This window comes from Rosa rugosa, chromosome 1, assembly GCF_958449725.1.
Source record: "Rosa rugosa chromosome 1, drRosRugo1.1, whole genome shotgun sequence".
In the NCBI taxonomy this organism is placed as follows: domain Eukaryota; kingdom Viridiplantae; phylum Streptophyta; class Magnoliopsida; order Rosales; family Rosaceae; genus Rosa; species Rosa rugosa.
In genome coordinates this window covers 53,307,962-53,317,350 of record NC_084820.1, presented here as the reverse complement: position 1 = coordinate 53,317,350, position 9,389 = coordinate 53,307,962, and the positions used below count along the sequence as shown (strand labels likewise).

The 9,389-nt window shown below is 36.8% G+C and overlaps 2 pseudogenes; both read left to right on the top strand.

The window, feature by feature from the left end:
• The first annotated feature begins 363 nt into the window (after positions 1-363).
• Positions 364-6,174, top strand: LOC133730484 (uncharacterized; annotated as a pseudogene).
• A 408-nt stretch (positions 6,175-6,582) lies between these two features.
• LOC133741039 (uncharacterized) lies at positions 6,583-7,622 on the top strand (annotated as a pseudogene).
• Positions 7,623-9,389: the final 1,767 nt, after the last annotated feature.

The window sequence follows — 9,389 nt, the reverse complement described above, 5'->3', positions numbered from 1 at the left end:
TGCCCATGGAGCTCAACCTCGACTGCCAGGTCCAGCACCGATACAAGGTGGACAGTGTACTGATACCGTGCCGGCAAGTTCTAAATGAACTCGACTCGCTCCGGGCCAATCTGGGCAACTTCCACACCCACACTGATGATGACGGCGAAGAGGGCTTTCCTTCCTCCCTTCCTCCCTCACTTTATCAGGCTCTATGGACATGCCATAGAGCCCTGATAAAATGCGAGCGTTTCAACAAATACCTTCTCAACTTAATGGATGAGATGTGATCAGATGTGAAGGATAGGATACTATGGGCATCTTCCACCATAGGCCAAAGGCCAAATATATTTAGCCTACCAAAAAGGGAATATTCCCTCTAAGATGCTCATTTGGCCTATTAACAAAAAACAGTTTTGTCGGGCTATTGTAGAGATATTTGGGGAGCAATATCTCAGAAAGCCAACAGTCATTGATGTCGCAAGACTTCTTCATATTGATGAAGAACGTGGATTTCCAGGAATGTTAGGAAGCTTAGATTGCATGCACTTGAGGCAATGTTCTAAAAAACGCTAGGCGCTAGTCAGGCGGAAGGCCGGGGACTAGCGCCTAGGGGCATAGGCGGGGACTAGACTGTTTTTTTATTTTTATTTTTATAACATATAATTATATAAATAAAAATATAAAAGGTATTATAATGTTTGAAAATAGTAAAAATACTCAAAATATAGATAAAATGTTCAACAACAATGAGATAATGAGTTCTTAGAAATAAATTAAAAAATTGCAAATTTGATTCTTCCAAGCCTAATCCTCAAATTCTGCTTCTCCATATCCCTCTAGCACTCCCTCCTCATCGGACTCAAACTCAAAATCCATCTCATCTTCTTCCTCTTCATCCGACACAAAATCCTCCTCATGAAGTTCTCTAATTTCTTGAATTCTACAACTTCTCCTAGGCTCTAAGCTACTATCCACTCCCAATCTTGATCCCTCTCCAACTACTTCACTAGTAAGATCGGAATCAACATCTTCATCACCACCATTCACAATCCATCCTTGGGTCATAGTAGCTTCACTAGCAAGTAATACATCTATATTCTTCTCTTTCATTCTTCTCTTTTTGTTAATGATCTTGGCATTGAATTGGACATAGACTAAATTGTTTAACCTCGTTGTATCTAGTCTATTCTTTTCTTTGTATGGATCTACATAAAGAAAAAAAAATTAGTATATTATGAGTTTCTAAATAATTAGTAAACTACATTACTACTTGCTTATAAACTTACAAAAATGCATAACTAAATAAGTACTTACCCCCTCAAAAGTGCTCCAATTTCTCTCACATCCGGATGTGCTTGTGGTCAATGAAAGTATCCTTTTAGCCATACTTTGCAATTTTGGTACAAGGTTTCCATAAATATTCCACCACAAAACTAAAAAAAAACATAAACAAAGCAACAACAATTATGAATTAGCCAAACTCCAAAAGCAAAACAAACAAAACAATAACAATTGGCTATATAAAAAAATAGGTCTGGTTCCTAGGACACTTTATTTTACACATATTTTTACACTTCTCTTTAGCCATTAGATTTAAATGTTTTGAATGGTCTTGATTACTTTCAAGTATGGTGTGACAAATGATGTGGAAACAATTATATTTTCTTAAAAAAAAAACTTAAATAAAAATGATTTTATACAGAAAATCAAATCAAATTAGAAGATGAATGTCATCTTCTTCTTCTTCACGCAAAAAGAAGAAAAGGCATGGCCTCTCTCTCCCTCCAAGTCTCCAACTATATATTCTCCAAGTTAATTGCAGTAACAATAATTATGTAATTGTTAAATATATTTCGATCGCAGAACCCGGTAAGATTGTGTAGATTGAGAAATAGATCGAAAAACCACTCAATCTTCTTCATCTAGATCTAGATCGAATGATGGGTTGTGATTTTGGCCTAAAAGAAAGAAGAGGGTATGCAAACAATTGAAGACCCGAGAAGCAGAGAGATCTAAAAACTTGTAGTACAATTACTAATACTAACTTGATGGAATAAAAGAAGGGGATTATGGGAGGATGGATTTTTACAACACAAATTGCAGTAAGACATAATGATTTGGGTGAGAAGATTTTTTTGTAGCAAATCGTGTGAAACCTAAATGAAATGAAATCAATAAGGTATCATTCAAAAAATAAAAAAGTTGATTGTTCAACTCAAGAAAAGGTGAGATGGTGCTGAAAGAAGAGCAGCAAAGTCTCTCAATCTCTCATATTTTCCAGAAGAAGAAGAAAGATGTTCATCCTCTATTTATTGGTTTTTGATTTTCCTTATAAAATTAGTTAATTGAAGCTTACAGAAAAAATATTTATATAATTATTTCCATGTCATAACCGCATCATGTTTATAATGAATTAAGACCATTGAAAGTACTTAAATCTAATGGCTAAAAAGAAGTTTAAAAATATGTGTAAAATAAAGTGTCCCAGGATCCGGACCCTAAAAAAATATGTTGGTATTTCTTACCCGGATTATAATTGTCATCATTTTGTGCGCATCCCGCCTTAGCCAAAGCTCTTCCAAATCCACCTTCTTTCTTCAAATACTTGTGCAATTCTACATTTGTCACCAAACTTTGAGTTTGAATGTCATCGGGAAAGAATACCTCAACACAAGTGAAGAACCCATCCATGACCACATTATCATTCTCAATGCTTGGATTGGCATATGTGTAGTAAGGGTTCAAGAGGTAACCCGCTAAATGCAATGGACTATCAAGTCGACCACGGGCTTTTCCATCAACAATGTCAAGGATTGGACGATAGTGAGTTTCTTGATATTTGAATGCCATTTTAATCTCCTATTTGGCTCTAAGTAGTTCTCCATACACAAAGCCCATTGATGACTTTCTATCCCCATCAACAAGGCGAAGCACCTTGACTGAAGAGGCAAACACCTTCAAGCAAAAACTTACCACATTCCAAAAAGAAGCACTCAAAGCAATATTCACCGCCGCCTTCCCCTTTACACTCTTTGCATGCTTGCTTGCATTCCATTCATCACTAGTAATCATAGCTCTCAAATCATTCTTCTTCTCCATCAAGCTTTGCAAAATGAGGAAAGCAGTTGCAAATCTAGTGACTCCCAGCCTCACTATATCTCTTTTCTTTGTAAACTTCCTCATCAATGCTAAAGTCTTGTGATGTGCATAAATATAGATGGTGAAGCTCTTTGCCTTCTCAATCACCCATTTGAATCTAGGTTGGTTACCAATTCCTTGAAGCATAAGATTCAAGGTGTGAGTTGCACATGAAGTCCAAAATATGTTTGGCCTCTTCAACTTCATCAAATCTCCCGCCGCCATATTATTTGAAGCATTGTCCGTCACTACTTGAACCACATTTTGTGGCCTAACATCTTCAATGCACTTGTCCACATATTCAAAAATATACGTCCCGGTGTGTGTCTCATCCGATGCTTCCTTAGAAGAAAGAAAAGTTATGCCTTCCGCACAATTCACACACAAATTCATGATACTTCTTCTTTTCCGGTCACTCCAAGCATCGGTCATAATAGAGCAACCATTCAAAGCCCACTATTCTTCTTGCTTCTTGAAAGAACTTTTAGTTCTCTCTACCTCTTCCTTCAATAATGGCTCCCTTAATTGGTATTGACTTGGAGGTCGGTAACCCGGGCCAAATTGACCAACCGCTTAGACAAACCTCTTGAAGTTAATACTATCAATGGCATGAAAAGGAATCCCGGCTTCATACACCCATCTAGCCAAGTATATATTGATGCACACTATGTGTTCTTTGCTTGAAAAGTGCATCATTGATATTTTGTTGCCTTATCTTCCTATTTCCATCCAATGAAGAATCCGGATCGATGGGGGATGCAAAATGGTCCATAGGCCCAAGAGTATGCGGCATTCTTCTTGTCCCTTAACTCGCTTCATTGTCTTCATCTCCTTCAAGAATGACTTCTTGCCTCACTTTGGCTTCATGTCTACTCTTTTGTTTCTTCTTAGACTTTGCCTCTTCAATAGCATTCTTGCATTTGGCTTTATCCTCATCCGAAGACTTTTTACAAGGAGCCATGTTTCCCTTGATGTGGGCAATATGTTGCTTCATTCGATATATTTCACCACTCACTAATTTCCCACACAACTTACATTTCAACCTATCCAAGTTTGAAGCATCCGCCAACTCCGCATACTCCCATCCAATATCACCCGAACCACGCTTTAATGATCTATCCATCTCCGACATTGCATTAGATGCTGAGGAAGATGATAAATAAAAATATCATTCAACATTCAACAACCATTTCTATATATGCAAATATGCAATTATGTTTACCAAAACAATGAAACCTGTGAAGTGATTACCAAAAACTCAAAAATTCCATAACAGAGGCACAAAGCATAATTAATCAAGTATACAACTATACAAGTATACAACCTGTCAAGTGTCAATTGATTATATTCCCATTCACAGAGGCCAAATTCAATTAATCAAGTCCCATGACTCCTATCCAAAACGGCCAAATATTCAATTAAGCAAAACAAAACAGTCCAAACTACATGTCAACAATCAAAGAATCAGAAACTTAGTCCAAAAGGACCAAAACAGAACAGTCCAAACTTAATGACAGAAGCTTCAAACAATCAAACTTAATCTCATCAACAAGACAACAAGAGTTACAAGACAACAGAAACCATCAGTCATCTACTCATCACAGTTCAATATAATACCCAGCAACTTAATATTCACAATTTGATACAGTTTATAACATTCACAGTTTGATACTTTGAGACAATGACTCACAATGTATTGAAGAATCACCGAGCTTGTAGAATCAATCACCGAATCCAAAACCCAGAAATCGAGCTTCAAGCCTTCAAGAATCACCGAGTTTGAAGTTTGAACCCAGAAATCGAGCATGAAGAATCACTGAGCATGAAGCCTTGAACCCAGAAATAGAGCTTGAAGAATCACCAAGCTTCGAGGTTGAAGAATCACCGAGCTTGAAGCCTTGAACCCAGAAATCGAACCCAGAAAGCCCTGAAAAGTGTGAACCCAGAAATTGTGAGATTGAAACCTAGAAATTCGATTGAAACTTTGAAAGACAAAAACCCAGAGAGCTGGAAGTCCAGTTTACAGGCGAGCTGGAGAGCTAGAAAGCTGGCCGGAGACTCAGAGAGAGACTGAGAATCGAGGGACGACCGGACAAAGGAGCGACGGAGCGGCGTTCCTTCTTAATTTTGAACCCAGAAAGGCAGAAAATGACACCCTATTTCGTCTTGTTTTGGTTTTCATTTAGTTTTAGGTTTTCCTAAAAAAAAAAAAAAAAGACAGAAAGCGCCTAGGCACCGACCGCCCAGCCCCGCCTAGGCGGCCGACTTTATTCCCAGCGCCCAGCTCGCTCGACTAGGGGAGAATCGGAACGGTGTTGCTGCTCCTAGCGCCTAGGCAGATTTTTAGAACCTTGACTGGAGGTGGAAAAATTGTCCAGCAGCTTGGGCAGGTGCTTATGCAGGGCGTAGTGGATCGGCGACAATTATTCTTGAAGCAGTTGCTGTTTATGATCTTTGGATATGACATGCATATTTTGGCTTACCAGGCTCCAACAATGACATCAATGTTTTGGAAGCATCCTACTTATTTGCGGAGCTTGCATGCTGCAGGTAAATCATCTCCATGTACGTATTTTATTAAGGATAAGCAATATGATGCCGGTTATTACTTAGTTGATGGCATCTACCCCAAGTGGTCCACGCTTGTTCAAACTATTCATGATCCTCAAGGTCGGAAAAAAAAAGCAATTTTTTGCCACGAAACAAGAATCATGTAGGAAAGACGTTGAACGTGCTTTTGGCGTTCTTCAATCATGTTGGGCAATTGTTAAGGGTCCAGCACGTTTTTGGAATAAACGTGTTTTACATGATATAATGACTACATGTATCATTATGCACAATATGATCATCGAGGATGAGCGTGATTTGACAGCTCCAATTAGAGAATTTAATCATGCACCTGCCCCTACTGTTGAGATGGTTGTTGATGAAGATGCACGATTTAATCAGTTTCTTGCTCGAAATAGGCAAATCAAGGACAGAAAGGCTCATTTTGAGCTTCGAGATGCATTGATTGATCATCTATGGGATCGTCATGGTAAAGATGAAGCTTGAAGTAGTGGATTAGATGTTTAATTTTGCGTTATTTTTTGTTTGATGTTATCTGTTTCTCTTGATGTTCTCTTGTATTCATTTATGTTTCCTTGATTGTATTTTCTAATTATAATGAAATAAATGATTTAGCATTATTCCAAACAAATTTCACATATCTCATTTTGCACACATTTCAAAAATATGTATCTCAATTATTCTACTATCTGAACACTCAATAATGAACTGGACAACATTATTTCACATTGTCCAATGTGATCAGATAAGATAGGATTGCCCCAACCATTAGATTAGATTACATGAATGCATCAACACCGTTAGATTTAAATATTTAAAATGAGTATTTATCTACATGATAACCATAAATACTCCTCTTCTCCCACAATACACAACACACCAATTCACCTACTACTTCAATGTCTTCTTCTAAGCGTGGGTTGAATTTTACAGTAGAGGAAGATTTACAATTGTGCCATATATATCTTGATCTCTCTCAATGTCCAATTAATGGTATTAAGCAAAAAAAGGATGCGTTATGGGAGAGGATTGTTGTTATCTACAATGAAGATAAGCTTGAGGAAAGGATCAGATCTGGTGGGTCTCTTCAAAGTCGATTTTCTGATCTATGCTTACCAGTCAGTAAACTTCGTGGTCATGTTCGACAAATTGAGTACCAAAATCCAAGTGGTGCGTCAGAATCATATATCGTAAGTATCGCATAACCATAAGTTGTAGTATGATTAAGTCTTACACTATCTAAATCTTAATGGTTGTTTTTTTGTTTTTTTGTTCACTTTCTAGTTGAAGAAAGCTAAGGAATTTCTCCTGGATGATCCAACTTATAAGAAGAAAAAGTTTCAATTTGATCATGTGTGGCCTCTTCTAAAAAATGCGGAAAAATGGCTTGATAATGCTGCCATGCACGTCGCTAAACCGCGTAGAAGAAAGGAGTCATCTGAAGGATCTCAATCAGGTTCTCGCACATCAAAGTCATCTGAAACTCCATCATTTTGTGTTGATTTGAATGCAGATGAAGATGAGTAAGAGTACATCAATGATGAAATTGCTTCACATGATCGTCCCATGGGAACGAAGATGGCAAAGATGAAAAGGAAATCCACTGAGGAGAAGAAAAAGAATTATGATAAGATCATGGCCGACAATCAAGCGATAAAAGAGTTCCTTGAAAAAAGTATGCTGGAGAAAACAAGCTTCGCTTCCAAAATTGAGCATTACACGTCAAACAAACTGAATATCCAACGCCAGCGCAATGAGGACAAAATCATGCTAACCAGTTTGGATTCCATAACAAATCCAATGGATCGTGACTTCTTGAAGATGAGAAAGGTGGAAATTATGCAGAGAAGAGCTCGTGAGTTGGGCAAGGACCACCCGCTACATTTGGCTACGGTAACTTTAGTAACCTAAACTCATTCCAAAATGGTTTTGAAGCTACCTTTCATTATGGAAATTTTGGTAGTCCCTGACAATTTCCAAGTGGATTCGGAGGAAGCGGTGCGTATGGAGGAGTGCCCCATGCTGGAGGAAGTAGTCAATTTGGAACAAGTAGTGCTGAAGTTGTGCTTGACGACAATCAAAGTGGTGGATTTAGAACAAGTGATGGTTATGGAGGAAGTGATGCTAATCTGCCGGAATATTAGCTAAATTTAGTTTTTTTTTTATGTGTATTTCAATAATTGTTAGTTTCATTGTTTTACTTTCTGTTGTTATGTTTTAGCACTTCACACTCTAGTACTCTTTTTTTCAGCTCTCAGCTCGGAATATATTTCCGAGTATGGTTTTGACGAGGCTATTAATAAAATTAATCTATTTTACTTAAATAAAAACATATATGTGTGTGTGTATCATAAAACTTGAAAATTACACAAAAAAAAAAAAATCTGAACATATAAAATATTAGGTTCATATTGAAGATCTCAACAAGATATTAACAATGGTATAATTTTTATATTCGGAAACGTTTATATTAGAAAATTATAATTTTATAAATGTATAAAACATAACATATAAAGAAATAAAACATAAAAATTAAATGGGACCTACCATTTAGCCTACCAATTGGGAAGCCAAATTTGGCTTATGAAATGTTAGCGGGCCATTTTTTTTTTGAAGCCCGTGTACTAGCCTACGGTGGGAGAGAGAGATAGGCTATAAATGGTGATATAGCCTACGGGGGCAGATGCTGTTAGGGCCTTTAATTTTTAATTTTAGTTTTTTTTTTTTTTTTTTTTAATATAGTTTTCGGTATATGTAATTTAGGCCTTTGCTATCAATGAAATCTATTTCTATTTCTGTTTCTATTTCGATTTGCTATCAAGTTTCTCCACATAATTAGTGGTAATAGCAAGGATTAAATGGCTTGTTAATTTGATATCATGTGAATCGGGCTAGTATCAAGAACAATTCGATAAAATGAGTCTTTCAGTCTAGTATATGCACTCTTAGTCTTAGGCACCTTTTCCTTGCAAAGCCAGTTTTACAAGAGTAAGTTCTACTTCTAGTATTAATTAACCCTTGGAGCATTATGTTTTCTTAAATTCCTTAATTTAATTCGGCATTAGCATCCTTTGGTCTTAGAGTTAAGAGCTCTATGTTGGATTACGGTCACTATACACTGCTGCTAATTACAATCAAAATTGTAACTACCCTACTGAGATCAGGGGCGGAACTACCTTATATCATGCAGGGGTCCGGACCCCCCCCCCACCATTTATCTAATCTTCACTTAATTAACTACATATGCCTCATAAAACTATATAAGTCTTGCCTTAATTCAATACTGGACCCCCCCCCCCCCCCCCCAAAAAAAAAAAAAAAACCAATGGCAGCAAGAAGTAACGAAAAAAATAAAGAAATAATTTAAAACTAACAATACTTAATGTGTATTAATTACTCAATTTATAATAAGAAGTATAGAAATGTTGCTTAGGTTTAGATATTTTGTAATAAATTATCATTGATGTCTAATTTGTTTAATTGTTTTATTATTATGAAATTTAATAATGTGCGTCGGATTTGCTAAAATTAACATTATTATTCTCTATATCTCGTGTTTTATATATGGACTCCCCCAAGTTTTAAATCCTGGTTCCGCCCCTGACTGAGATGGTTACACAGTATGTTTGCCACAACTCCTAGTTCCTACAATGACTTCTAATAAGCACTTTCTCAGTGTGATAGAAAAAGTAAATGGAGAA